Genomic DNA, 27,913 nt, shown 5'->3' with positions numbered 1-27,913 from the left:
ACCTTTTTACCTGTTTTCGGAGAAAACCTTTTAAAATCTTATGTTTTGGCCAAAATTTCAGAGTCTTAGTTGGATCAGGACTCTTCTTCAAGAGTCCAGTCGGATCAGGACACTTCTTTAGAGTTTTAATCGAATTAGGACCCTAATCTTTTACAGCTATTTTATCCATTTTCAATCAAATCTTTTAAAATCTTTCAAAATGAGTCAAAAATTTAGAGTTTTAGTTGAACCAGGACTCTGTTTGAAGAGTTCTAGTTGGATCAGGACTCTGATCCTGATTTCAATTTTGAGAGAATCTTTCAGAAATCTTTCAATCTACCAAAACTATTATACTTTTATCAAAGAATTTCAAAATTCTGAGGTTTTAGCCCAGAGTCCTGATCAAATCAGGACTCTACCCTCAGAGTCCTGATCGAATCAGGACTCTATCCAAAATTGATTTTCATACTTCATTTTCACTGGTTTTCAAAAGCTTTGCCCAAATTTCATCATTTGCTTATCAGAAAACCAAAATTCTTAGAGTTCTGATCGAATCAGGACTCTTTCTCAGAGCCCTAATCAGATCAGGACTCTGAACCAAAACTTCAATTGCATCCTGTTTTTAACTGTTTTTTAAAATTCTCTTATTTGTTTTATTAGAAAATCCAAAAAATCTGAGAATCCTAGTCCAATTAGGACTCTGTCCTCAAAGTCTTAGTTGAATCAAAACTCTGTTTTATTCCATTATTTGTTATTGTTTTCACTGTTTTAACAAGTTCTTTCATCTGTTTTTCAGAAAATACCAAAAAATCTAGAGTTTCGGTCCGATCAGGACTCTGTCCTGAAGTCCTAGTCCAGTCAAGAGTCTGTTTTGAAGTCTGCTTTTACTTCCATTTTTGTTTCTTTTTATTTGTTTTCAAAATTTAGGTCGCTTTATAGAGTCCAGCTAATCCAGGACTCTATTTCAGAGTTCTGATTGAGTTAGGAGTCTAACCCTGACTGTATTTTCTGACTTGTTTCACCATTTTCGATGAAATCTTTTCAAAAACTCCTTCATTTGGCTTTTAAAAAAACCAAAATCACAGAGTCCTAAAAATTCAGGATTCTAACCCGGAGTGCCAGTTCGCTTCAGACTCTATTTTCAAAGATTTTGAATTTCAGTTATTGATTTTAACCTCTTTTCAAAGTTATTTTCAACGTTTATCTCAAATTTCTCAAAACCTGGTGTGGGCCCACTCAGTTGGCACCACATACAGAAGAGTTCTAACCTAGTTGGAACCCTATGCCATTTCAAAACTTTTAATTTCAAGCTTACTTTTGGAAATCCTTTAAAAATTCTAACAATTTCAAGTTTTAAAATCACTTTTTGAAAAACTCAAGTAGGGCCCACTTGGAGTGGAGCCACATTTGAGAAAGTCAGGGTTAGTCTAGGCTTAGTCAGTGTTTTGGTTAGTTTTAGAAGTTTAGAAGAGTCAAAATCTATTTTGAAAACTCATTTTAAAAGTTTGGCTTTTAAACTAGTGTTTTCAGAGGTTTTTAAAACTTTAAAAACCCAAATGTGGAAAAATGCCAAGTGGCGCCACATTTGAGGGATTCTTAGGTTTATCTAGGGGTTAATTATGAATTAATTAGGATAATCTAGGCTAGAGGTAGTTAGGTAACTCCACCCAAAAATCGCCCCCCCCCCCTTTAGAGAGTCCAAAAATTTCAAAATTGTCAATTTTCAAAACCTAAAAAATTTCTATAAATTGAGACTCATAGGGGGTCGATTTTTCCATTCACCTCTTTAACAATTCTCGGAGCTTCTCTCTCCTCTCCAGCCCTTCCTCCATTGCAGCAACCTCAAGGTAATTTTTTTTTAATTTTTAGTTTTTTATTTAATGTTTTTAATGGTTTAAATCAATTTTAACCATTGGCTCCATCTATTCCATGGATTAAACCATGGATTCAAGTCCAAGAACCTCAAGAGAGGTTCAATAAGATGATCTAACTCTGTTTTGATGTTTTTCCAGAGATTCTAATCCATTAGAATCGATTATAGCATGGTTTTTCATGTTCTTAACCATTAAAACATGCGATTTACCCGTTAAATGGGTCAAATCCATGCTTTTTAAGGTAAAATCAAATTCCAGCCATGGATTCGTTGTTTTTATTTATTTTTTTTACTTAGTTATGTTTATTACATGTGTTTTAACATAGAAATCAATTTCGTTTTGCAGATTACTATTTTCCTTATTGTTTTCATTAATTAATGCATGGTTTATTAGATTTCATTAAATTTCTGTGTTTTTAAGTATGGATCAGCAAAGAATATGTTATTTTGTATTGAATCACTCACTGTAAATTTCTGATGTTTTAATATGTGAAACATGAATATGTCAGTGAACTACTGTAAAAAAATCAAATGTTTTGGGATTCGGGAACCCTGTCAGAAAAATCTGACATCAAACCGTTATTTTAAATCTTTAAAATTGTTATTTAAATTCAAGAGGTAACTTGCTGTTATGTTCTTTTTCTCATCCGATATCTGATTTAAGATCTGTAAAGTGTTGTGGATTCATGTTGAGATGATCTATTTACTATGAAATTTTGGTAATTTGTGGCTTTTGTTTAATATTTTTCCTCTGACAGAAAGTCTGATTTTAAATTTAAAACTCGTTAGGGTTTATCAAAACCCTAATCAGCCTTATAATGACAATAGATCTCAAACCACAGATCCGATTCATGATATGTAAAAAAAGAGTTTCATTATTTTTCTGTCTACTATTCACAGCTAAAATTTCAGAAATTGGTGATTAGGTTTTCTATTTATTTCTGTATTTTCAATCCGAAGTAGCTGTTTTAACCCCTGTTAGATTCGTTATATTTTAGTTCAGATTGTTGGAAAGGTTTCTCCCTAACCGAAGATGATTTTTCCGATCTGTAAAAAGGAAAAACCTATGTTTTGATATTTAGTTTGCCTATATAAAAATTCAGAAATTTTCATGAAGGATTGACCCCTGATTCGGGTCTAACTCTGAAACTGGTTTGTGACCTAGGTTAAAAATAGCATATTTTAGGGTTTTAATGCAAGTTTTGGATTAAAATAATGTCAAAAAATCATTTTTATGATTTCAATCTGATTTTAGAGACATTACAAGTACAGGTTCCAATTTTGATGAAATTTGGAATCTGTTTGATTCCTGAATTAATCAAATTGCAAAATAGGGCACCCGCAGGATCCCGAAACACTGCCAAAATCACAATTTTTGTAATATTTCTTGATTTTCGTGCATAAGTGTGTGTTTTTAGGGTTAGTTCATGTCTAGAATCATATTATTGTGTTTCATGTTTGATTTTGTGTTTATTTCAATCATAAATCTCAAGTTTTTATCAAAATCTATTTCAGAAAACCCTGATTTCAAGGCCATAGTCTTGCTATCAGTGGTAATTTGGTCATTTGACCTCAATTTTGAAATTATAAACCATAATTTTCTCATTTTTAATCATGTCATATCATATTTGAGTTAATTTATCATTATTTCTATTTCAAAACTTGCATTTTACAAAATATCTTTCTGAAAACCCTGATTTCAAGGCTATAATCTTGCTATCAGGGGTATTTTGGTCATTTTGACCCCAATTTCGAAATTTTAAATTTCATTTTCATATTCATTACATCTTATTTCATATTTTATTAATTTTATATAAGGGAATCATATGAAAAAGGCTTATATCTAGCAAAATCCAGCAATTTCCAGATATTACTGGATAAATCAAGAAAAGCCAACATATCTTCACTAATCCATTTTTCTAGTTTTGCAGAAACATTGAAGACTTTATTTTCCTTTATTTCCTGTATTTAAATTTGATTAGTGATGTAAATTATAATTAATTTTAGAATAAGAATTTTAATTCCTGCATAGAATAGGATGCATTGCATATAGTTTTAAACTTTGATACATAACTGCTATGTATGCCAATTCATGCATATTTTTACCAATTCATTATGGTCTACACAAATGGCACGTGCACTAGCTCTTATGGAGTTGACAAACTTGGTGGAATTTGTATTTATGGTCATAGTCAGAATACAAATGATACCTAGATTTATAATCTTCGTATTAGCCACATTCAGCCTACACTCTTAGGCTAACTTCAAAATGCACTGCATTTCTCAAAAATACAAAAGGACTTTCTCAATTCCTCAAAATCAAGTCTTTCAAGTCCATATTCATTCATTTCATTCATTTGCAAGTTCAAATTCCAAATCAAAAAAATCAATTTTCTTAAAATTTTTCTAAGTCTTATTCAGAAATCAATTTTCTCAAAACTCTAAGTTTTCAAATGATATTTCAAGTATTTTTCAAAGTTCAAAAATCGGTTTTCCAAGTTATAGCTTTAATGTCAAAGTTTGAATTCAAAGAAATGAAGTTTTTTTCCAAGTTTAGAAATTTCTCAGAAATCAATTTTCCTAAAAACACTTGAATTCTTTAGAAATCGATTTTCATTTTCCTCAGAAATATTCTCTCACTAAGTTCATGATTTTCCAAGTGTTATCTTTTCCAAGAATCTCCAAATCTTTTCCAATATTCAAATGAAACATCATGTTTTCAAATATGCATTTTCAAAAATTCATAGCACATGCCTGATTCTTTGTGCATTTAGGAAATAGAATATGATTTAGACAAGTTGAGCTAAGCTAAGCACACAATTGATCCTTGGTTCAATTACCCCTGGTAAAGGCGCCACGAACGGTTGAACCTCGTACCGACAAGCGAGTCTCATTCTTTGGAATTATCTCGCATTTTAAAACAGAGGCGAGTTATTTTCAAAATCTTTTTCAACGGTCAGTTTGACTTGCAAAACTAAAAATTTTGCGATGATAACAGGTTTAGCGACCGTGATGGGACCTGTCTTCGCCTGATCAATTGTATGCTTAACTTAGTTCAAATTGTCAAAATCGCATTCCATGGAATGTCAACTTTTATTTCATGATATCATGTGATCCTACGAGCCTAGACTTGAACCCAGCTGACATGAATTGCATATAGACTAAGTATGGTTTGGTAGGACCATATTGAGGAGGAAATTTTCATGCTCACATAGACTTAGGTCTAATACAACCCTCCTCAATCTAGGTTTGATTGAAAACAATGCTTGCTTCTTCAAAATTTTTAAAAATCTCTAATTCTTTAGGTTTTAGAGCTTTCTGATTTTCTTGCATGTGCTCATGTTTTCAAAAACCACCCCTCCTATCTTTACCCGGTCTTCACGTTGCTAGGCTTTCTTCCAGAACCATAGTTCAGGACAAAGCCTCACAATTGGGTCACCTATTTGGGTGAAAACCCTCCTGCCACGTACCAAGGGCCATAGTCCAACGTATATCGGCAGATGCTCAAGGATGTTGGAAAACTTGAACCTAGAGCCTAGAACCGGAGAAATTGATTTTATGCCACGTACATCGAGCCTTAGCTTGAGTATATAGGCATAGCATGATTGGACACAGATGATCTGAACCTTAGAGTTAGGATTAAGGTCCTACGGCTATTTCAAAACTTGTGCATCTAGAGTCAACTTTTAGGGAATGTTGTATGTGCATACTTGATTGTACAGGATGTGATTGAATGTTAGCTTCTTTTATTCTATTTTATTACAATTTTCACAAGTTTTCCAAAATACTGGACGATTTTCATAAATCTCTAAATTTTTCCATCTGTTTCCATATACTATTGTAAACACCCCAAAATTTTCACATCCATTCTCAAAAAACCCTCCTCGTACAGTGCCAACCCTGTTAGGTCAGTGTAGGAGTCAAACCCCGAGTCAGTTTTAGAAAATCACCATTTTACCAATTCTTACTAGAAAAATTACCATTTTACCCCTAGGTCATCCCAGACCCTAGTCAGTCGGAGTCAACCAAGCTTGTTGGTCAGTTCAAAACAGTTAGAATATCAATCATTTCAAGCTCATCTGAGCTCACAATGAACAGACTATTTTCATTCCTGACCATTCCTGGCAGCTCCACAACCCTTTGACAGCAGCCTTCACTTCCAGTCGATCGCCTCCGGCACCTCCTCAAACTGTGCCTACACCTTCCTCACTCTAACCTCCATTCCCGCCAACCCAAGGTAGGTTTCTTTCTTTTGAATTGATTAGATTCTCATGCTCAATCTTCTTTAGTTGCATGTTCCATCTTGTTGTTCTTTTGAGAGAGATAAACTTGATTTTTATTTTTAAATCTCTTAAGTAAAGAAGAGCAAAATAGGGAAATTTAGGTAGAATATCATATGGGATTTAGATTTATTTTGTGATATAATACAGTTTCTTCCCAATTTGAACCATTTTAGGCTTGTCGTGAGAGTTTTATTTTGCATTTTGGGCATGTTCTATGTTAAATATATATGTCTTATACATATGAGCTAAAAGAATGAAAGATCCATCTGATCGATGGATTGGATCTTTCATTTCATAAGCAAAAAAAAAAACGTATTATGCCCCCATTGATTTGTGTTTTAGTTTTATGCTTCATGCTATTTGATATTAGAAAATGCATTTAGTTTATTTTGTAATTTATTTCATATTATATAGGATTCATTGTTACTTAGTTTAAAATCTACAAAATTTCAGTTTTAGGTGAAGTCCAGTTGTTATTTTATGAATGTATTTTCGTTCAAAAATAAAAAAATTTGTAATATCTTTGGTTGCATGTCTTTGTTTTACTGCCGAAAATTTGATTCAATTCGGTTTTCGAAACCCATCTAAACTAATCAAACCCTAAATCAGGTTTTCTGTATCTCTGAACTTCCAATTTGTGCTTTAGCAGACAAGAACCTCCGACACCACCCTTGTGGGAGATCCGGATCATCCTTCAAAAATCACAGTAGATTCATAATTGAATCTACTAATGATCTGGAAATTTTTAAATTTTTCCAGTTAGCTTTGCTCTCTGTAAAAAATCGGATTTCTCAGACTTTTGGGAAAATCTTGATTTTTTTTGTCAAGGTATAGACAGAGCTTAATGCACCGAGTCCGCCCAATCTGTAGCCCGTCTGCAAAAACTTTCAACACAAAAGTTATTTCTAACATGTTTTCCTGTCATTTCACAAAATTTGGGGATTTTGGGAACTGTCTCAGCAATTTTCCCAAAATTTTCTCTTCTGTTTGACAGATTCCAATATCCAGAAAAACCAGATATTTGGGTCTCTGATAACAGTGCGCGTATTTCCAAACCATAACCCAAATCCCAGTTCTATAAAAAGATCAAATTTTCACCTGTTTGTCAAGAACATTTTTCCACAATTTTAGCCTTTTTCCCATCTGTTTACAAATTTTCTCATATTTTCTATCGAAACCTGTCTGTTTCCCCTAAATCCTAGAGTCGTTGGATTTCGATCCGACTTGCTGGAGTGGTACAGCTCCGACCATAGGTCAAAACCATAAAGTGTAAAAGGAAAATTCTTTTCCTGACTATCCTCTGTTACCCCATAAAATTTGGGAAATTTTTATGGAAGTTTGATATCCTAAATCTCCTTTAGAATCAACATTTTAGGCAAAAATCACAAAATTTAGGGTTTTTATTTGAATTTCCATATTTAAAAATACAAAAAATTAGATTTTCGAGCTCCATTCTGTTTTTAGGGTTATTTTAGGTGTCCATGCCAGATTTGGCTTAATTCCAAGTTCATTTGCTCCATGTATTAGTTTATCTTTAAATTTAGAAGCGAAAATCAGGCAAAAATCAAGTTAAAATTGATATTTTATGATATTTTCATCATTTTAGGGTTCTATTCATGTAAATTAGAATGTAGAATCATATTAGTGTTAATTTCAATGTCATTTGCATTTCACATTTTCCATTTTTGCAAAATTTATTTCAGAAAACCCTGGTTTCAAGGCCATAGTCTTGTTATCAGGGGTATTTTGGTCATTTTGACCTAAATTTTGAAATTTCAAGCTATAATTCTCCAAAATTTCATGCATATCATCATATTCTATCATATTATGTTTGATTTATTTCATTTGATTTTCAAATTTCCAAAATTTACAAAATTTCTTTCAAAAAACCCTGATTTCAAGGTCATCAGGGGTATTTTGGTCATTTTGACCCCAATTTCGAATTTTCAAGTTTATTTTCGAAATTTATTCATTATTTCTCATGTTTATATCAAAGGGGGTATGAATTTGGGTTTATATTTGAATAATATCCGATAATTTCTCATATTTTCGGATAAATTCAGAAAAACCTACATTTTTGTGCTAACCTTGTTTTTCAGTTTTGCAGGAACATTCAAGAAGAAGACTTAGTTATTTTATTTATTTATTTTATTCATTTGAATGTAAAAAGCAATGTAATATTTGGAATAACAGTAACATTTTCTGCTTAGAATAGGACTGCATTGCATATAGTTTAATTCCTGCAAATTTCAATACTTGATGTATGATTCATGCATATTTATTTCAAATTCACTATGGTTTACACGAATGGCACATGCACAAGCTCTTATGGAGTTTATAAACTCGGTGGGATTCATATTTATGGTCATAGTCAGAATACGAAGAAAACCAAGATTTATGATCTTCGTATTAGCCCCATTCAGCCTACACACTTAGGCTAACTTAAAAAATGCACTACATTTCTCAAAGTTTCAAAAGTATTTCTCAATTCCTCAATTGAAATTCCCTTTTAAATTCATATTCATTCATTTATATCATTTAAATTTCATTATTTTCAAATTCATTTTCCAATTTCAATTTCAGAAAATTCAGTTTTCTCAAGAATTTCCAAGTCTTTCTCAGGATCTGATTTTCTCAAAATCCTGAGTTTTCAAATGACATTTCAAAGCATTTCCCAAGTTCAAATCAAGATTTTCCAATGTTTTAAAATTCTCAAATTTCAAAGTCTCAAGTTTTCAAAAAAATCAATTTTCTCAAATTTCCCATTTTCCTGAGAACCCAGTTTCCTGAGAATCCATTTTTCATTTCAAAAGTCATTTTTCAATGAATTTCTTAGATTTCCTCAGAATTCTCAAATCTATTTTCTCAGAAAAGCAATTCTAAATTGCAAAATCAATTTTCTAAAGTTCAAATTTTCCTGAGAAATCACTTTCTAATGCAAATTTCTGATTTCCAATGAAATTCAATGATTTTCCCAAGAATTCATTTTTCAAGTACTTTTCCAATCAATTTTCAAGCATATTTCAATTTTCCAAAGCAAACATCATGTTTCTCAAATTGGCATTATTTTCAAAATTTCATAGCACAATCCTGATTCTCTGTGCATTCTAGGAAAAATAGAGCATAATTTAGATATTTGGGTCAAGTTAAAGCACGTAATTGATCCTTGGTTCAATTACCCCTGGTAAAGGCGCCAGGAACGGTTGAACCTCGTACCGATAGGCGGATCCCATTCCACGGAATTTTCCCGCAAATTTTCAAAACGGAGGCGAGTTAATTTTTAAAACCATTTTCAAAACTTTGGTCGAGTTTGACTGGCGAAATTTGTTTCTCTCTCGCAAGAGAGGGGGAAAAATTTTGCGATGATAACAGGTTTGGTGACCGTGATGGGACCTGTCTTCGCCTGATCAATTATGTGGTTTGACTTAGCTCAATTATCAAAATTGTGCTCTATGAACTGTCAGCTTTTAATATCTGATATCATGTGAACCTAGGAGCCTAGACTTGAACCTAGCTGGCATGGATTGCATGTAGACTAGGCATGGTTTGGTAGGACCAATTGAGGAGAATTATTCATGCTCACATAGACTTAGATCTGAAATACAACACTCCTCAATCTAGGACTTGTATGAAAACAATGTTTGCTTCTTCAAAAAATTTCAAAATCTCTATCTCTTTAGGTTTTAGAGCCCTCTTCTTGCTTGCATGTGATCATTTTTCAAAAACCACCCCACCTATGTTTATCCGGTCTTCACGTTGCTGGGCTCTCTTGCAGAACCATAGTTCGGGACAGAGCCTCACAACTGGGCCACTTATTTGGGCTAACGCCCCCCTGCCACGTACCAAGGGCCATAGTCCAACGTATATCGGCAGGCGCTCAAGGATGTTGGGAAAACACAAGCCTAGACCCAGAGATGAGTTTTATGCCACGTACATCGAGCCTCGGCTCGAGTATATTGGCATAGCATGATTGGACACAGTTGATCTGAGCCTAGAGTTAGGATTAGGATCCTAAAGCTCTTTCAAAATCAATGCATTTAGAGTCAGCTTTTTAGGGATTGTTGTATGTGCATAATTGTTTGTGATTGAATGTATGATTTTCATTTTTGCCTTATTTTCTCATATTTTTTCCAATTTTTCCAAAATACCGAACAATTTTCCAAAATACCTCATTTTCTATCTTTTGTGAAATATCTCCTTTTTCTCAAAAACCCTGGACGATTTTTCCAAATTATCCACCTTTTCTTCAAAACTCCAGCTGATTTTCCATTCTTTCGTTCCTCTGGACTTTGAATTTCCAGCTTTTTATTTTATCCTGCCTGTAATTTTCAAAATTTTTGTCTTTTTCCAAAAGTCTAATTTCTAATCTTCCTATCTTTCAGTCCAATGGCATCCAGTCAGCTTGATTCTATTTTTCCTGAGGGTCACATCTCCTACGAGGTGTGACAAAGTCTTCTCGAGCATCGATCCCTCAACACCAGACTCTTCGTTCCCCGGTGGTACTATATTTGGTTCAAAAACTTCTCTCGTATGTTTCCAGACCATTTGAGCGATTGCGGGTTGGAACTGGCATCTGCAGTGGGGAAGTTGACAGTTAATGGCAATCTGATTCATGCACTGGCGGAGCGGTGGAGTCCACGCACTTGCACATTCTGGTTCCCATGGGGCGAGATGACACTACTGATGGATGAATTTTTAGAAATTATGGGATTGCCTGAGCCAGTCGGTCAGCCTGGAGATCCGTTAGAGCAGCAATTCTTGATCATGTCAAGGGTCTGGACCCTAAAGATATTGTGGCTCGCATGACAGGGTGCAAGTCTTGGCCACTTATTGAAGAAAACGGGAATGAATATGTGAGTCTGATCGAGATCTACCGATAGTATGGAGAATTCGCAGAAGTCAGCTGGTTATCCAGAACCTGTGGGACTCGCTTTCTTTCCAGATGGACAAAATTATGTGGATATCAGAATAGTTCAGCTTCTGAGAAGATGGGGAAGTCGACAGACCAACCGTCTTTCGATAGCCATGGCCGCACTTGCTTTTCTATATAGAGGATTGACCCGCTTCACACTTGGAGAGTCCATTTTAGTCGAGGGATGTACCTATGCACTTCAGTCCTGGTTCCTTCAGCATGTACCGACCAGAGCTAGTTCGTTCAGATACAACGGCAATGAGCTCCTTCCAGTTGCACGGTACCAGTTCCTGATCGATTATCTGTAGGAAGAAGAAGTGGTATGGGACTACTTTGATCAAGAATTATCACCTCCCAGGTACACCTATGCATATGGCAAGAGATTCAAGTTGCTTGGTCCATTCTTCTGTGCTTACTATCATCCAGAGCGGTGTGTTCGACCGTTTTCTTAGAGACAGAAGCACATAGAGATGCGGTTGCTATCAAGAGTCGTGCCAAAGTTCGACCTTACATCAGCACAATGGTCCGAAATATACCATTCTGCCAGATATGGCTGAGATTCTTTCATCAATCTCACTCTTTTCTCCATTCCTTGTGTCTCTGCTGATCGTTAAGAGTGGTGGTAGACTGTCTATATGCCCCTTCTTTCTCAAGTCTACTATTGATGCAATAAAATTTTTCCTTCAATAAAAAAATCCTTCAATTTTCATTCTATTATGGCTTGACGACCTCACCTAGGTGACAAGACATATTTGCAGTTGTTTGTTCTCCTCACAAAGAATGTCAACATAATTGTCGTGACTCCAGCGGCGACCAAATCCCTAGTAATGGGATGTTCTTTCAATTATCTACCAAATTCTCATCAAATATTTTTCTTATATTCATTTCTATCCTGAATCTTCATCATCAAAATTTAATCATCCATCACATTTTGCAGAGAATATCGGTATTCCCAAGTGGTTCAGATCAGATCAAGCAAAAAGACACCGCTGTATTAGTGCATCAGTGATTTTAGATGCAGGCAAGAAGAAATGAATTCTCCAAGATCTGCCAGAAGACAGAGTCTGAATGATAGGGATGACATTGATCCTGCTACATATCAGATGTTCAAGAAAATGATGATTAGGATGATGTCTGAGCAAGCTGAAGACAGTTTCAAAAAATCTCCCATCAAGGAGAAGACATCTGTCTCCTTTCAAAATATCATTGGTAAGAGCAACGAGTGATTTAACGCATGTCAGGCCAATATTTTATGCTCGCCGATGTTCTCTATCATCGTGGATTCAGTTCTGAATATGCGAGATGCCTAGATGAAGATGAAGCCAAAGAAGTCGTGCGAAAAGTACACTAAGGCATTTGCGATGGTCACGTCGGCTACCAAACTCTTATCAAGCAAATCATCTGGGCAGGATATTATTGGAAGACTATGCTACAAGATTGCTACCATTTTGTGAAGAAGTGTGCTCTATGCCAGATACATGCACCTTCCGTTCATGCGTCAGCAACATATTTGCAATATGTTATCTCTCCATGACCATTTTTTTATGTGGGCCTTTGATGTTGTAGGCCCCATCACTCATTCTACTTCAAATGGTCACAAGTATTTTCTTGCCGCAACAGAATATTTTACTAAATGGGTCAAAGCTATAACTTTGCGTATAGTAGAAGGTCAACACATAGTCTCATTCATCCACAAGAATATCCTTTGTCGTTTCAGCATACCGCACGATATCGTGTCAGACAATGACAGTCATTTCAAGGAGAGAATGAGGACATTCTGCTCAAAGTTCAGAATCCATAATCATTTCTCTGCTCCTTATTATCCTCAAGGGAATGGTCAAGCAGAGGCCACCAATAAGATTCTGATTCGAATCCTAGAGTGAACCTTGGAAATAGGCCGTAATTGGCATGAGAAGATCCATGATGTATTATAGGCATACAGAACCACCATTTGGACTCCAACTAATGCTACTTCGTCAGAACTTGTCTACGAAATTGAAGTAGTATTGCCTCTACATGTTCAGAAACCTGCTCTGAAATTTGCATCACTTCTAGAATTACCTCTTGATCAGTATCAACAACATCGACTGGTGCAACTTGATTTACTCGATAAAAGGAGGCTCAGAGCAGCAGAGCACGCTCAATCATATCGGCAGAGGGTAGCCAGATAATATGCAAGATTTGTCATTGAAAGGAAATTTTGAGTCAATGATCTAGTGATCAGATAAACGACCTATCTCAAGCACCGCCCAGGTGGCAAATGGTTGCCGAATTGGGAAGGGCCTTATGTTGTCGAGGAAGCATTACCCCGTAATTCATATCTGCTTATCAATGCCGATGGTGTGGAATTATCAGACCCCATCAATGCTCAATATTTGAAAATTTTCTATACTTAAATCCTCTATTCCATCCTTTGTAATTCCTCAATATACTTTCTTCAACAATGGTCAAATTCTTCTTTCCCAGTTACACTGGGGCATTATCTTGAAAATTGTTTTCAAAACATCTTGTATGCAGGCATGATCAAACAAATCTCTCATTTTGCATGCATGTGCATCCATTTACATCATTTTGCATACATTTGCATTCATTTGCATTTGCATGCATTCATTCGCATACATATGCATCATATTCATTTCCCTTTCAGGTTAAGGGATAAACCTGAACTACCCATTCAAGATAAGGGATAAATCCTGAGACCCCGACAGTTGTCTAAGTCATTGTGAGGATGAAGACTGAAAATCTCTCATCAGAATCAGTTGGGTAAATTTTCAAAAATCCAGTGTTTGTGTTGGTAAGATTTTCAAAAGCCAGTGTTCATGCTGGTAAAATTTCTAAATCCAGTGTTCGTGCTGGTAAATTTTCAAAATTTAGTGTTTGTGCTGGTAAATTTTCTAAATCCAGTGTTCGTGCTGGTAAATTTTCTAAATCCAGTGTTTGTGCTGGTAAAATTTTGAAATCTAGTGTTTGTACTGGTAATTCTTCAAAATCCAGTGTTCGTGCTGGTAATTCTTCCAAAAACAGTATTCGTACTGATCCATTTTTAAAATCTAGTACTTATACTGGTTCATTTCCAAAATCCGGTATTCACATTGGTACATCTTTCAAAACCCAATTCATTTAGTTTTTCCTTGAAGATTTGAATTCTGATTCGAATCTTCTCTCAAAACCCAGTTTAGCATCTGGTCCATTCAAAGCTCACAAGTTGAATTCTTTCTTCTTAAACTGTGATCCTTAGGTTAAATCCCTATGGAATTGATACTTCATAAGTCAAACCCCTTTTGGATTGGTATTTTTTCGAAATGTGATTTGTAGGTTGAAGTCCTCCTGATCCAAGTTCATAGGTTAAATCCCTATTGAACCCACGTTGTTCCCAGTGAACCCATGTCATTCTCAATTGAACCCATGACGTTCCCAGTAAACTAATTTCTAATTTCGACCTTTGGGTCAATCAATTTCCAAATTCAAGCCTTCGGGTTACAATCTTATCAACATCAGTCATTTTCCTGCCTTCGGGTTACAACTTTATCAATATCTATCACTTTCTAAGCCTTCAGGTTACAACTTCATCAATGTCAATCAATTTCAAGTCATCAAATTCAACCTCTTAATCAAAATCCTGCTTTCGAGCTCGTCGGTCAACAAATCCTGCTTTCGAGCTGGTCGGTCAACAAATCCTGCTTTCGAGTTGGTCGGTCAACAAATCCTGCTTTCGAGCTGGTCGGTCAACAAATCCTGCTTTCGAGCTGGTCGGTCAACAAATCTTGCTTTCGAGCTGGTCGGTCAACAAATCCTGCTTTCGAGCTGGTTGGTCAACAAATCCTGCTTTCGAGCTGGTCGGGCAACAAATCTTGCTTTCGAGCTGGTCGGTCAACAAATCCTGCTTTCGAGCTGGTTGGTCAACAAATCCTGCTTTCGAGCTGGTTGGTCAATAAATCCTGTTTTCGAGCTGGTCGGTCAATAAATCCTACTTTCGAGCTGGTCGGTCAACAAATCCTGCTTTCGAGCTCGTAATTCAACAAATCCTGCTTTCGAGCTGGTCAGTCAAAATAAAGCCCAACTTTCAAGTTGATCTTTTATCGAGTCTTTTCAAGACTCAATTTGGTCATGGATGTGTCAATTAAACCTCAAGCAATTTTTTTCACCAAGGATTTCAAGAACATTTTGCCAATTTGTCATTAAATATTTGTCGATTTCAAAATCTTTATTGCACAAAATTATTGCCTCAAAATACCTTCAGTGTTACTTCCGAAAGGACAAAGCTTTCGCGAAAAAGGATTCAAAATTCAAAATCTTTCTATTGGCCAACCAAAAGGATGAAGAATAAATCCTCGATAAGGCCAGCAAAGGAAATTCAATGTTGTTGCAAAGCCATAAGTGATCGATATTGATCGCAGTCAATGGCACATTTTTAAAGGTCATTCTTGGAAAATAAAGCAGTCAAAATATCTTGGGTGATACAGAAAAGTCCATTCAATTTCCATATCTCCTCAATCACCTAAGCTGCAATTAAATATCTGCAAAAGGGATCTCTCAATTGTCGTCAAGATGAAGACGAATTATGCGAGTTAGACCCCCGGGGCCAAAGAAGATTTGGATCATCTCCGAGATGAAGGAGTTTGTGACAGATCCTTCCAGAGAAAGTTCAGAGCACCGTCAAGATGAAGGTGACTGCGATGAGCCTCCCGACAAACCCTAAAAGATATTTAATTTCTGCTATCACCAAGAGATTTCCAATCAATGAGCCAATAACTGCCAATATAATCCCTGAAAAAAAAAGGATCGGAACATCTCTGAGATGAAGGAGTTTGTGACGTACCCTTCCAAAAGAGAGAGAGAGAGAGAGAAAAGTCAGGACATCTCCAAAATGAAGGATGATGTAATAAACTCCCCCAAAACCCAAGAGAGCTCTAATTCTGCCAATAAAAAAAAAAGTGGACAGAAAGATCATCATGAGAAAAGAATCCAGGATATCAGACTGCCAAATCTATCAAGAATCTTCTTTAAATTTTGTGAAATTCTATTATCAATATTCTTTCACCAATTGCCTTCACAATATCAAGAATATCTTCTTTTCTGTTAATATCAAGAAAATTGATAGCTTCCTTAAAAGAAAGCCAATCACAAGCAATTTGAATTTGAATCTTGATTCTACGGAGTAAGCTCAGTCGGAGGTAATACTTCAGGTAGAAAAGAGAAAATATTTTCATACCAATATACATCAATTTCAAGCATTTTGAATCAACAAACAATTTTTGACATTTTGGCAATATTTTCTTACTATCTTGACATGAAGTGAAGAGCTCGATATCCATCTTGACACATCCTGATATCACTTTTTACCTCCTTGAGAGAGTAACCTTGATCGTCTTTCGCATTGTTGAAAGATTATTCTTTTCTCTGAAAGGATATCCTTTGTTATCTTTCGCGTTGTTGAAAGAATTCATCTTTTGCGTTGTCAAAAGAATCACCTTACTTCTTTGGATTGCCTTGTCATCTTTCACATTGTTGAAAGAATCGCCTTTTTCCTTTGGATCGCCTTTATCATTTTTCGCGTTGTCGAAAGAATTCATCTTTTGCGTTGTCAAAAGAATCGCCTTACTCCTTTGGATCACCTTGTCATCTTTCGCGTTGTTGAAAGAATCACCTTGTTCCTTTGGATCGCCTTTGCTATCTTTCGCGTTGTCGAAAGAATTCATCTTTTGCATTGTCAAAAGAATTGCCTTGCTCCTTTGGATCGCCTTGTCATCTTTTGTGTTGTTGAAAGAATCGCCTTGTTCCTTTGGATCGCCTTTGCTATCTTTTGCATTGTCGAAAGAATTCATCTTTTGCGTTGTCAAAAGAATTACCTTGCTCCTTCAGATCGCCTTGTCATCTTTTGCGTTGTTGAAAGAATCGGCTTGCTCCTTCGGATCGCCTTGTCATCTTTTGCGTTGTTGAAAGAATTGCCTTGTTCCTTTGGATCGCCTTTGTCATCTTTCGCGTTGTCGAAAGAGTCGCCTTATTCCTCTTTAAGAAAATTGTCTTATTCACCATCCAACTTACCATTTTCTATCTTCCCAATCAGGATAAGGGTACAAACCTGAGCCTCCTTTGATGAGGTATTTTATTTTCCGCCCAATCAGGATAAGGGTACAAACCTGAGCCTCCTTTGATGAGGTATTTCATTTTCCGCCCAATCAGGATAAGGGTACAAACCTGAGCCTCCTTTGATGAGGTATTTCATTTTCTGCCCAATCAGGATAATGGTACAAACCTGAGCCTCCTCTGAGGAGGTATTTCATTTTCCGATCAGGTTAAGGGTTAAGCCTGAGCCTCCTTTGATGAGGTATTTCATTTTCCCGGTCAGGTTAAGGGTCAAACCTGAGTTTCGTTTCTACACGAGGTATTTTCCTCCCAATCAGGATAAGGGTACAAACCTGAGCCTCCTTTGATGATGTATTTTATTTTCTGCCCAATCAGGATAAGGGTACAAACCTGAGCTTCCTTTGAGGAGGTATTTCATTTCCCGATCAGGTTAAGGGTTAAACCTGAGCCTCATTTTGATGAGGTATTTCATTTCCCGGTCAGGTTAAGTGTCAAACCTGAGCTTTGTTTCTACACGAGGTATTTCCTGTCCCATCCAGGTTAAGGGCAAAACCTGAATCTCACTTCTTTTGAAGTAAATTCTTTCTTCTTTATTCTCCATTTCATATCTACCATTTTCATCAGGGCTAATCTCTTCATAACCAGTCAGATCCTTCTAACTGGGGCATTTTTATAGCCCAAATTTGGTGTGTTTTTATTTGCCACTAAGCTCGTCTTCAAGCCGGCTTAGTAGCAAAGAGGGGCATCTGTAAACACCCCAAATTTTCCACATCCATTCTCAAACAACCCTCCTTGTGCATTGCCAACCCTGTTAGATCAGTGTAGGAGTCAAACCCCGAGTCAGTTTTAGAAAATCACCATTTTACCAATTCTTACTAGAAAAATTACCATTTTACCCCTAGGTCATCCCGGACCTCAGTCAGTCGAAGTCAACCAAGCTTGTTGGTTAGTTCAAAACAGTTAGAATATCAGTCATTTCAAGCTCATCTGAGCTCACAATGAACAAACCATTTTCATTCATGACTATTCCTAACCATTCTTGCCAAAATAGGATCGTTTCTTCAGAAATGAGCTCATTTCTCACTCAAATCTAAGCCAATTGTCTCTGAGTCAGTGATTCATAGTCAGTCATATTCCTCCGAGTCTAACTTGAGCTCACCAGAAGTTCAAGTGCTCCAGTTTCAGTTCAAAACCATTTCTGAGTGTCCAAGAGCCCATTTTAGTCTATTTCGGCTCTTTCAGCTGAAACCGAGCTGAGTTCAGTCAATTGAGCTAGTGTTCGAGCTTTGATTTTAGTTCATGTCAGTATTACTAACCTTTGTTTCAGCTCAAACCCAGTTCAGGTTCGTAATTCACTTCATTCAGTGATCATTCTATACCATTTCTCTAAAAATGGCAGTTTTTCTTGAAAATTCAGTCGGAAAGGTCAGTTGAGTCAGTGCCTGGTCAGTTCATTTGAGTTATGAAACTCTAAAACCCAGCTCAATCTAGCTCATCTCAGTTCAATCCAGCTCAAACCCCAATTTCCAGTTTCACTCTGACCCAGTAGAGTCCCAAAAACCATTTCTTGAGCTATTTTGCAAATTTTATTAGTTTTAATGGTTTTTAAACTGATACAAGTGTTAATCAGGGTTTAAAATCCAAAATTCTTCATTCAGGGTCTGCATTTCGCATGTAATTTCTCATCATTTTATATCATTTCTCAGCATTTCATAACATTTCATCACATTTCATCACATTTTCGAAGTCCAAAACTCCAGTTTTATAAATTTCAATCCAGATTGAGTTTTAAAAGTTTTCAGAAATCAATTTCAAACGTCGGGTTTCCAAAATTGACATTTTTACCCCCAGAATTCTAAATTTGGAAATATTTTCTTGAGAAAAACAATCTGAATTTATTTCAAACTCAAATTTTCAAATTCTACACTAGATTTGCTTTACAACGGGGTATTGAACTTCAAAATCTGAGATTGTTTCAAAAACTACCAAAAATAGCTCGTTTCGTTTGGAAATATTTTCTCGAGAAAAACAATCTGAATTTCTTTCAAAATCAAATTTTCAAATTCTACACTGGATTTTGCTTCACAACGGGGTATTGAATTTCAAAATCAGAGCTCGTTTCAAAAACTGCCAAAAATAGCTCGTTTCGTCTGAAAATTTTCTAAAAAGACTATTTTACCCCTCTAATCATCAAAATGAATTTCAAAAGTGGAATTTGAACCCGCTCTAAGATGGCCCATCCATTTGCATTTTCTTGTTTTAATTTATAAGAAAAGAAAAAAAAACTTTATCTTTTTCTTTATTTTTTGTTTGTTTTATTTTATTTTTTTAAATTCTTCCTAAGGTGGGACCCACAAGAGGGTCGACCACCCTAGCCCACCTTCCAGCCCACTTCCTTTCCTTTTTTCCTCTATTTTCTTTTTTTATTTTATTTTATTTTATTTTATTTTCTTCTTTCTTTCTTTTTTCTTCCTTTTTTTTTTTTTTTTCTTTCTTTCCTCTCCCTCCACTCACGTATGGGAGTCCAGCCCCCTTTTTCCTTCCTCTTTACCTTCCCCTTCTTCCCCTTTCTTTCCTTTTCTTTCTCCTTTCTCTCTTTCCTTCTTCTCTTCCTCCTTTCTTTCCTTCTTCCCTTCCTTCCTTCTCTTTCCCCAGCCTTCAGCCCATTCACGTAAACTGTTAGGGCTGCTTTTCATTAAAACTATCAAGACCTAAGTTTAGAAAGAAAAAAGAAAGGGCTAAGTTTTAATTTTTGGGTGGAAGAAGAAGAGACGGCTGGTGAGGACCCCCTTAAGCTCTCTCTCTCTCTCTCTCTCTCTCTCTCTCTCTTTCTCTTCCCCTCCTTGCTGCAGCTCCATCTTCCCTTGACAGCAACCTCCTCCAAGGACTCCATCCAGCATCATCAACGTCTTCACCTTCAGCCACCTCTGCAGCTTCTTCAACGTTTGCTGCCTCCCTCCTTGGTGATGCCCAACAAACATCTCCTTCTACGTTGCAGTCACCTGCTACCTCCTTGCTCCAGTCGGTACGACAGATCTTGAAGACAACCCTGCTTCAACGCCATCTGTAGCTACATCTTGCTGCAGTCAAAAACCAACACCCGCTGAAAGCATCTCACACAAATCCTCTCACGCCTAACACTTTTCCCCTCTCTCATTAAGTTGATTTTATTATTAAAACTTAGGACTTGATTTTTATCAAGCCCTAAGTCATTACACCAAATCTTTCATGCTCAGCCTCCAGCATCTTCAAGCAACCATTATCCCAACCTTGAAGCTCCGGACGGTGTCCACCTTGAAGCAGCTCCAGCCTGCTTCCTTCAACCTCGAAACGCCCAACCACCAAATAGCAGCTCCACAACCCTTTGACAGCAGCCTTCACTTCCAGTCGATCGCCTCCGACACCTCCTCAAACTGTGCCTACACCTTCCTTAGTCTAACCTCCATTCCTGCCAACCCAAGGTAGGTTTCTTCCTTTTGAATTGATTAGATTCTCATGCTCAATCTCCTTTAGTTGCATGTTCCATCTTGTTGTTCTTTTGAGAGAGATAAACTTGATTTTTATTTTTAAATCTCTTAAGTAAAGAAGAGCAAAATAGGGAAATTTAGGTAGAATATCATATGGGATTTAGATTTATTTTGTGATATAATACAATTTCTTCCCAATTTGAACCATTTTAGGCTTGTCGTGAGAGTTTTATTTTGCATTTTGGGCATGTTCTATGTTAAATATATATGTCTTATACGTATGAGCTAAAAGAATGAAAGATCCATCTGATCGATGGATTGAATCTTTCATTTCATAAGCAAAAAAAACAAACATATTATGCCCCCATTGATTTGTGTTTTAGTTTTATGCTTCATGCTATTTGATATTAGAAAATGCATTTAGTTTATTTTGTTATTTATTTCATATTATATAGGATTCATTGTTACTTAGTTTAAAATCTACAGAATTTCAGTTTTAGGTGAAGTCTAGTTGTTATTTTATGAATGTATTTTTGTTAAAAAATAAAAAAAAAAATTGTAATATCTTTGGTTGCATGTCTTTGTTTTATTGCCGAAAATTTGATTCAATTCGGTTTTCGGAACCCATCTAAACTAATCAAACCCTAAATCAGGTTTTCTGTTTCTTTGAACTTCCAATTTGTGCTTTAGCAGACAAGAACCTCCGGCACCACCCTTGTGGGAGATCCGAATCATCCTCCAAAAATCACAGTAGATTCATAATTGAATCTAATAATGATCTGGAAATTTTTAAATTTTTCCAGTTAGTTTTGCTCTCTGTAAAAAATCAGATTTCTCAGACTTCTGGGAAAATCTCGATTTTCTTTTGTCAGGGTATAGACAGACCCTAATACACCAAGTCCGCCCAATCTGTAGCTCGTCTGCAAAAACTTTCAACACAAAAGTTATTTCTAACATGTTTGTCTGTCATTTCTCAAAATTTGGGGATTTTTGGAACTGTCTCAGCAATTTTCCCAAAATTTTCTTTTCTGTCTGACAGATTCTAATATCCAGAAAAATCAGAGATTCCGGTCTCTGATAACAGTGTGCGTATTTTCAAACCGTAACCCGAATCCCAGTTCTGTAAAAAGATAAAATTTTTACCTGTTTGTCAGGAACATTTTCCCACAATTTCAACCCTTTTCCCATCTGTTTACAATTTTGCCCACATTTTCTACCGAAACCTATCTGTTTCCCCTAAATCCTAGAGTCGCCGAATTCTGATCCGACTTGCTGGAGTGGTACAGCTTCGACCATAGGTCAAAACCAGAAAGTGTAAAAGGAAAAATCTTTGCCTGACTGTCCTCTGTCACCCCATAAAATTTGGGAAATTTTTATGAAAATTTGATATCCTAAATCTCCTTTAGAATAAGCATTTTAGGCAACAATCACAAAATTTAGGGTTTTTATTTGAATTTCCATATTTAAAAATATAAAAAAATATATTTTCTATCTCCATTCTGTTTTTAGGGTTATTTTAGGTGTCCATGCAGAATTTGGATTAATTTCAAGTTCATTTGTTTCATGTGTTAGTTTATCTTTAAATTCAGAAGCAAAAATCAGGCGAAAATCAAGTTAAAATTGATATTTTATGATATTTTCGTCATTTTAGGGTTTTATTCATGTAAATTAGAATGTAGAATCATATTAGGGTTAATTTTAATGTCATTTTCATTTCACATTTTCTATTTTTGCAAAATTTATTTCAGAAAACTCTGGTTTCAAGGCCATAGTCTTGTTATCAAGGGTATTTTGGTCATTTTGACCTAAATTTCGAAAATTCAAGTTATAATTCTCCAAAATTTCATGCATATCATAATATTCTGTCATATTATGTTTGATTTATTTCATTTGATTTTCAAGTTTCCAAAATTTACAAAATTTCTTTTCGAAAACCCTGATTTCAAGGTCATCAGGGGTATTTTGGTCATTTTGACCCCAATTTCGAATTTTCAAGTTTATTTTTGAAATTTATTCATTATTTATCATGTTTATATCAAAGGGGGTATGAATTTGGGTTTATATCTGAATAATATTTGATCATTTCCCATATTTTCGGATAAATTCAGAAAAACCTACAATTTTGTGCTAACCTTATTTTCCAGTTTTGCAGGAACATTCAATAAGAAGACTTAGTTATTTTATTTCTTTATTTTATTCAATTGAATGTAAAAAGCAATGTAATATTTGGAATAAGAGCTACATTTTCTGCTTAGAATAGGACTGCATTGCATATAGTTTAATTCCTGCAAATTTCAATACTTGATGTATGATTCATGCATATTTATTTCAAATTCACTATGGTTTACACGAATGACACATGCATAAGCTCTTATGGAGTTCATAAACTCGGTGGGATTTGTATTTATGGCCATAGTCAGAATACGAAGAAAACCAAGATTTATGATCTTCGTATTAGCCACATTCAACCTACACACTTAGGCTAACTTAAAAAATGCACTGCATTTCTCAAAGTTTCAAAAGTATTTCTCAATTGAAATTCCCTTTCAAATTCATATTCATTCATTCATATCATTTAAATTTCATTATTTTCAAATTCATTTTCCAATTTCAATTTCAGAAAATTCAGTTTTCTCAAGAATTTCCAAGTCTTTCTCAGGATCTGATTTTCTCAAAATCCTGAGTTTTCAAATGACATTTCAAAGCATTTCTCACGTTCAAATCAAGATTTTCCAATGTTTTAAAATTCTCAAATTTCAAAGTCTCAAGTTTTCAAAAAAATCAATTTTCTCAAATTTCTCATTTTCTTGAGAACCCAGTTTCCTGAGAATCCATTTTTCATTTCAAAAGTCATTTTCCAATGAATTTCTTAGATTTCCTCAGAATTCTCAAATCAATTTTCCCAGAAAAGCAATTCTAAATTTCAAAATCAATTTTGTAAAGTTCAATTTTTCGTGAGAAATCACTTTCCAATGCAAATTTCTGATTTTCAATGAAATTCAATGATTTTCCCAAGAATTCAATTTTCAAGTACTTTTCCAATCAATTTTCAAGCATATTTCAATTTTCCAAAGCTAACATCATGTTTTTCAAATTGGCATTATTTTCAAAATTTCATAACACAAGCCTGATTCTCTGTGCATTCTAGGAAAAATAGAGCATAATTTAGATATTTGAGTCAAGTTAAAGCACATAATTGATCCTTGGTTCAATTACCCCTCGTAAAGGCACTAGGAACGGTTGAACCTCGTACCGACAGGCGGATCCCATTCCACGGAATTTTCTCACAAATTTTCAAAACGGAGGCGAGTTAATTTTCAAAACCATTTTCAAAACTTTGGTCGAGTTTGACTCGCGAAATTTGTTTCTCTCTCGTAAGAGAGGGGGAAATTTTTTGTGATGATAACAACTATCTAAAAATCCTGTTTTATTCAAATCGTGGACAATTTTACAAATTCCCCCTTTATTTTCTTCAAAACTCCAGGTGATTTCCACCCTTTCGTTCTTCTAGATCTCGAATTTCCTGCTTTATTATCCTGCCTGCATCTTTTTAAAATCCTTATATTTTCCCAAGTCTTATTCCAAACCATCCATGTTTTCCAGTCAGATGGCATCCAGTCAACTTGATTCGGTCTTTTCTGAGGGTCACATCTCCTACGAGGTGCGGCAAGGTCTTACAGAACATCGAACTCTCAGCACCGGATCCTTCATTCCTCAGTGGTATTATTCATGGCTCAAGAACTTTTCTCGTATGTTTCCGGACCATCTGGACGATTGTGGATTAGAACTGGCATCCGCAGTGGGAAAGCAGATGGTCAACGACAATTTGATCCACGCACTGGCAGAGCGGTGGAATCCGAGCACTAGTACCTTCTGGTTCCCATGGGGGGAAATGACTTTGTTGATGGACGAGTTCTCAGAAATTATGGGATTACCTGAACCAAATGGTCAGGCTGAAGATCCATTGGAGAAGCAGTTTTTGATTAATGTCAAGGGTTTGGATCCCCAAGACGCTTTAGATCGCATGACAGGACGCAAGTCTTGGCTATTGATAGAGGAGAATGAAAGCGAATATGTGGACCTGCTCGAAATCTACAGACAGTATGGGGCATTTGTGGAAGTCAGTTCTTTATCTCGAACAGCTCGAGAGAGAATCCAGCATGCAATGGTCTTATGCACTGTGGGATTAACTCTCTTTCCAGATGGACGAAATTACATGGATATCAGGATAGTTCAACTTCTGCGAAGGTGGGGAAGTCGACAGACCAGCCGCCTCTCTATAGCCATGGCCGCACTCGCTTTTCTGTATCGAGGGTTAACCCGTTTCACACTCGGAGAATCAGTTCTAGTCGAAGGGTGCACCTATGCATTGCAATCTTGGCTCCTCCAGCATGTGCCAGCTCGAGCCAGTTCATTCAGATACAATGGTGAAAAACTTCTTCTAGTTGCTCGATACCGGTTCTTGATCGACAACCTTCAGGAGGAAGAAGTTGTATGGGACTACTTTGATCGTCAGGAATCACCTCCCAGATATACTTATGCATACGACAAGCGGTTCAGGCTACTTGGCCTATTCTTCTGTGCATACTACCGTTCAGAGCGGTGTGTCACGCAGTTCTCTCAGAGACAGAAGCGCATAGAAATTCGCCCACTATCAGGGATCTTGCCAGAGTTCGATCTCACATCAGATCAGTGGTCCGGAGCATACCATCCTGCCAGACATGGCTGAGATTCTTTTGTTACTCTCACTATTTTTCCTGGTCCTCGAGTGTTCTCTAATTATCAGGAGTGGTGAAAAATTGTTCGTCCCCCTCTCCTTTGTCAAGTGTATTATTAATGAAATCATGTCTTTCCTTCAATAAAATTCCTTTAAATTTCATCCTATCTTGGTTTGACGACCTCGCCTAGGTAACAAGGCATATTTTTCAGTTGTTTGCAAAGGAATGACAACGCAATTGTCGTAATCCCAGCGACGACTCAATCCCAAGTAATGCGATGCTCTTTCAATTGTCTACCAAAATTATCAATAAATATTTTCCCCAATCAGAATTTCTTTCAAAAGCCTAACCATCAATTCTGCCCTACAGAGAGCGTTAGTGACATTCAAGAGAGTACTTACATCCTTACATGGTTCAGACGAGGTCCGAAAAGAAGACCGCACCAATCCAGCGTATCAGTTCTCCGTCAGCTTCGGTACAGGAAATGGCCTCTTCAAGATCTGTCAGAAACAAAAATCAGCAGAGCAATGATGATGTTGACCCCCAGATGTATGTCATGTTTCAAAAGATGATGGCAGAGCAAGCAGAGGTCAATTCTGACAAGATATCTAGCAAGAAGAAGACTAAGGGCCAAAGATTGAAGAAGCAGCCGATGATATCCAAGAAACATATCCAACATGAGGATACATTTGATGAATCAGAATCGGTAGATGACACTGATAAAGAGTATGAAGTCCAGCGAGCATTTCAAAGATCCCCTCATAGACAAGAGACATCCTATAAATTGAAAAATCAAGCAATAGATGATCCAGTCCAAATACAGTTGAAGGAAATGGCCAAGATGATTAAAGATTTGCAAGCTCATGACAAGGGAAAGAAGGTCTTCAGGAGCAAAGATTTCCATAATGGCATCACCTCTGTCAGAAATAATCAAGATTCAGAAAAGAAGACAAAACTCACCTTCTTCGTTGATGCCAATCGCAATGATTGCAAAAATAACAAGGGAGATCATACAAGTCAGAAAGAAAAGTCTTTGAAGTAGAGTGAAAAATTGAGTCAACAGAAAGAGAAGAAAAAGCATGACTGTTGGGGATACGATCACGAATTCACTCCTCTAGATCAGCTCCTCGAAGAGGTCCTTGAATACATGCTGAGCAAAGGAATGGTTAAGCTTCCAAGAATTGCTAATCCTCTGGTCGCCCTAGGAAAATGGAAAGACTGCTTTTGCAAATTCCACCAAACAACGGGGCACGATATTGAATATTGTTTCATCTTTAAGAATATCGTCCAAGACTATATCGACAAGAATTTCTTTGTTAAGAGTGAGAAAGAATACCAGTCGGCTGTCTTTGCCAAGTCTCAGCAAAAATCAAGCACTCGGCAAGAGGTACAACATGATGATCGAAATCAGGACCGCAAGATGGCCTCATTGGATCAAATATTTGAAAGTTTTTTGGAATACATGCTCGCGAAAGATACAGTAAGATCTCCGAAGGCTCACTCCACATTTTCTACCAATTCCACCAGAAATAGCAATGAACACAACAAAAGAGGGGATAGAAAAAATCATGCTAGAGGCTCAGGAAACCCAAACCCAGAGAGAAACGACCTCGCAAGTCGAAAGGATAAAATGGACAAGCAAAATGACAATTCTTACTTAAGTGTCCAAGGAAGACCGAAGCATGACGGTTGGAGATATGACCGCAATTTTACTTCCTTAGAACAACCGCTCGAGCAAATTCTAGAATATATGGTAGCCAAAGGGATGGTCAAACTTCCCAGGATGGTGGATCCTCCTGTGACCATGGGAAGGTTTAAAGATCAGTTTTGCAAATTCCATCGGACAATGGGTCACAACACCGAGCACTGTTTTGTCTTCAAGAACATCGTTTAGGACTGCATCAACAAGAATCTTCCTACCGAAGATAAAAATAAGGACCAATCATCCTGACCATGCCTTTCCTCAATCATTCAAGACATTAATAACACTAATGCTTTTCCAATTTCTTATATTGCTTTTATTATTTAAAGGGATAGTACAATCCCATTTATTTTTCCTTGATTTGTCACTTTTCCTTCAATGCATCAATAAAGTGTCTATTTTTCCCGCAAGCTGGGTGCCACCTTTTATTCTCCTTCTCTGTAAAATGTTCTTTCATGAGGAATGATCTCTTCAGAGTCTCTCCTGAATCAATCAAAAGTCACTTGTCTTGTCACCTTCAGAGAGCGTTCTTCGAACATCAATCATTTATCCTTTTGTTCAAAATCTTCTTCCCCCATTACTGTAAACACCCCAAATTTTCACCCTCATCCAGTGTTTGTCCATTTCATATGTAATTGCATATCACTGCATACATTTTTGCATATCATTTCATCGCATTGCATAACATTGCATGTCATTACATGTCATCCCATCTCATTTTCGAGATCCAACACTCCTGTTTTCAAAACATTCAATCCAGATTTGAATTTTAAAGCTTTATTTCAAAATCAATTTCAAAACCTGGGTTTTTATTCAATACTCTGTCATTTTCCAACCCCAGGACTTTATATTTCGAAATATTTTCTCAAGGAAACAATCTGGATTCATTTCA

This window comes from Nuphar pumila, chromosome 13, assembly GCF_984573655.1.
Source record: "Nuphar pumila chromosome 13, dmNupPumi1.hap1.1, whole genome shotgun sequence".
Taxonomy (NCBI): Eukaryota; Viridiplantae; Streptophyta; class Magnoliopsida; order Nymphaeales; family Nymphaeaceae; genus Nuphar; species Nuphar pumila.
This window is presented reverse-complemented; position numbering follows the sequence as displayed.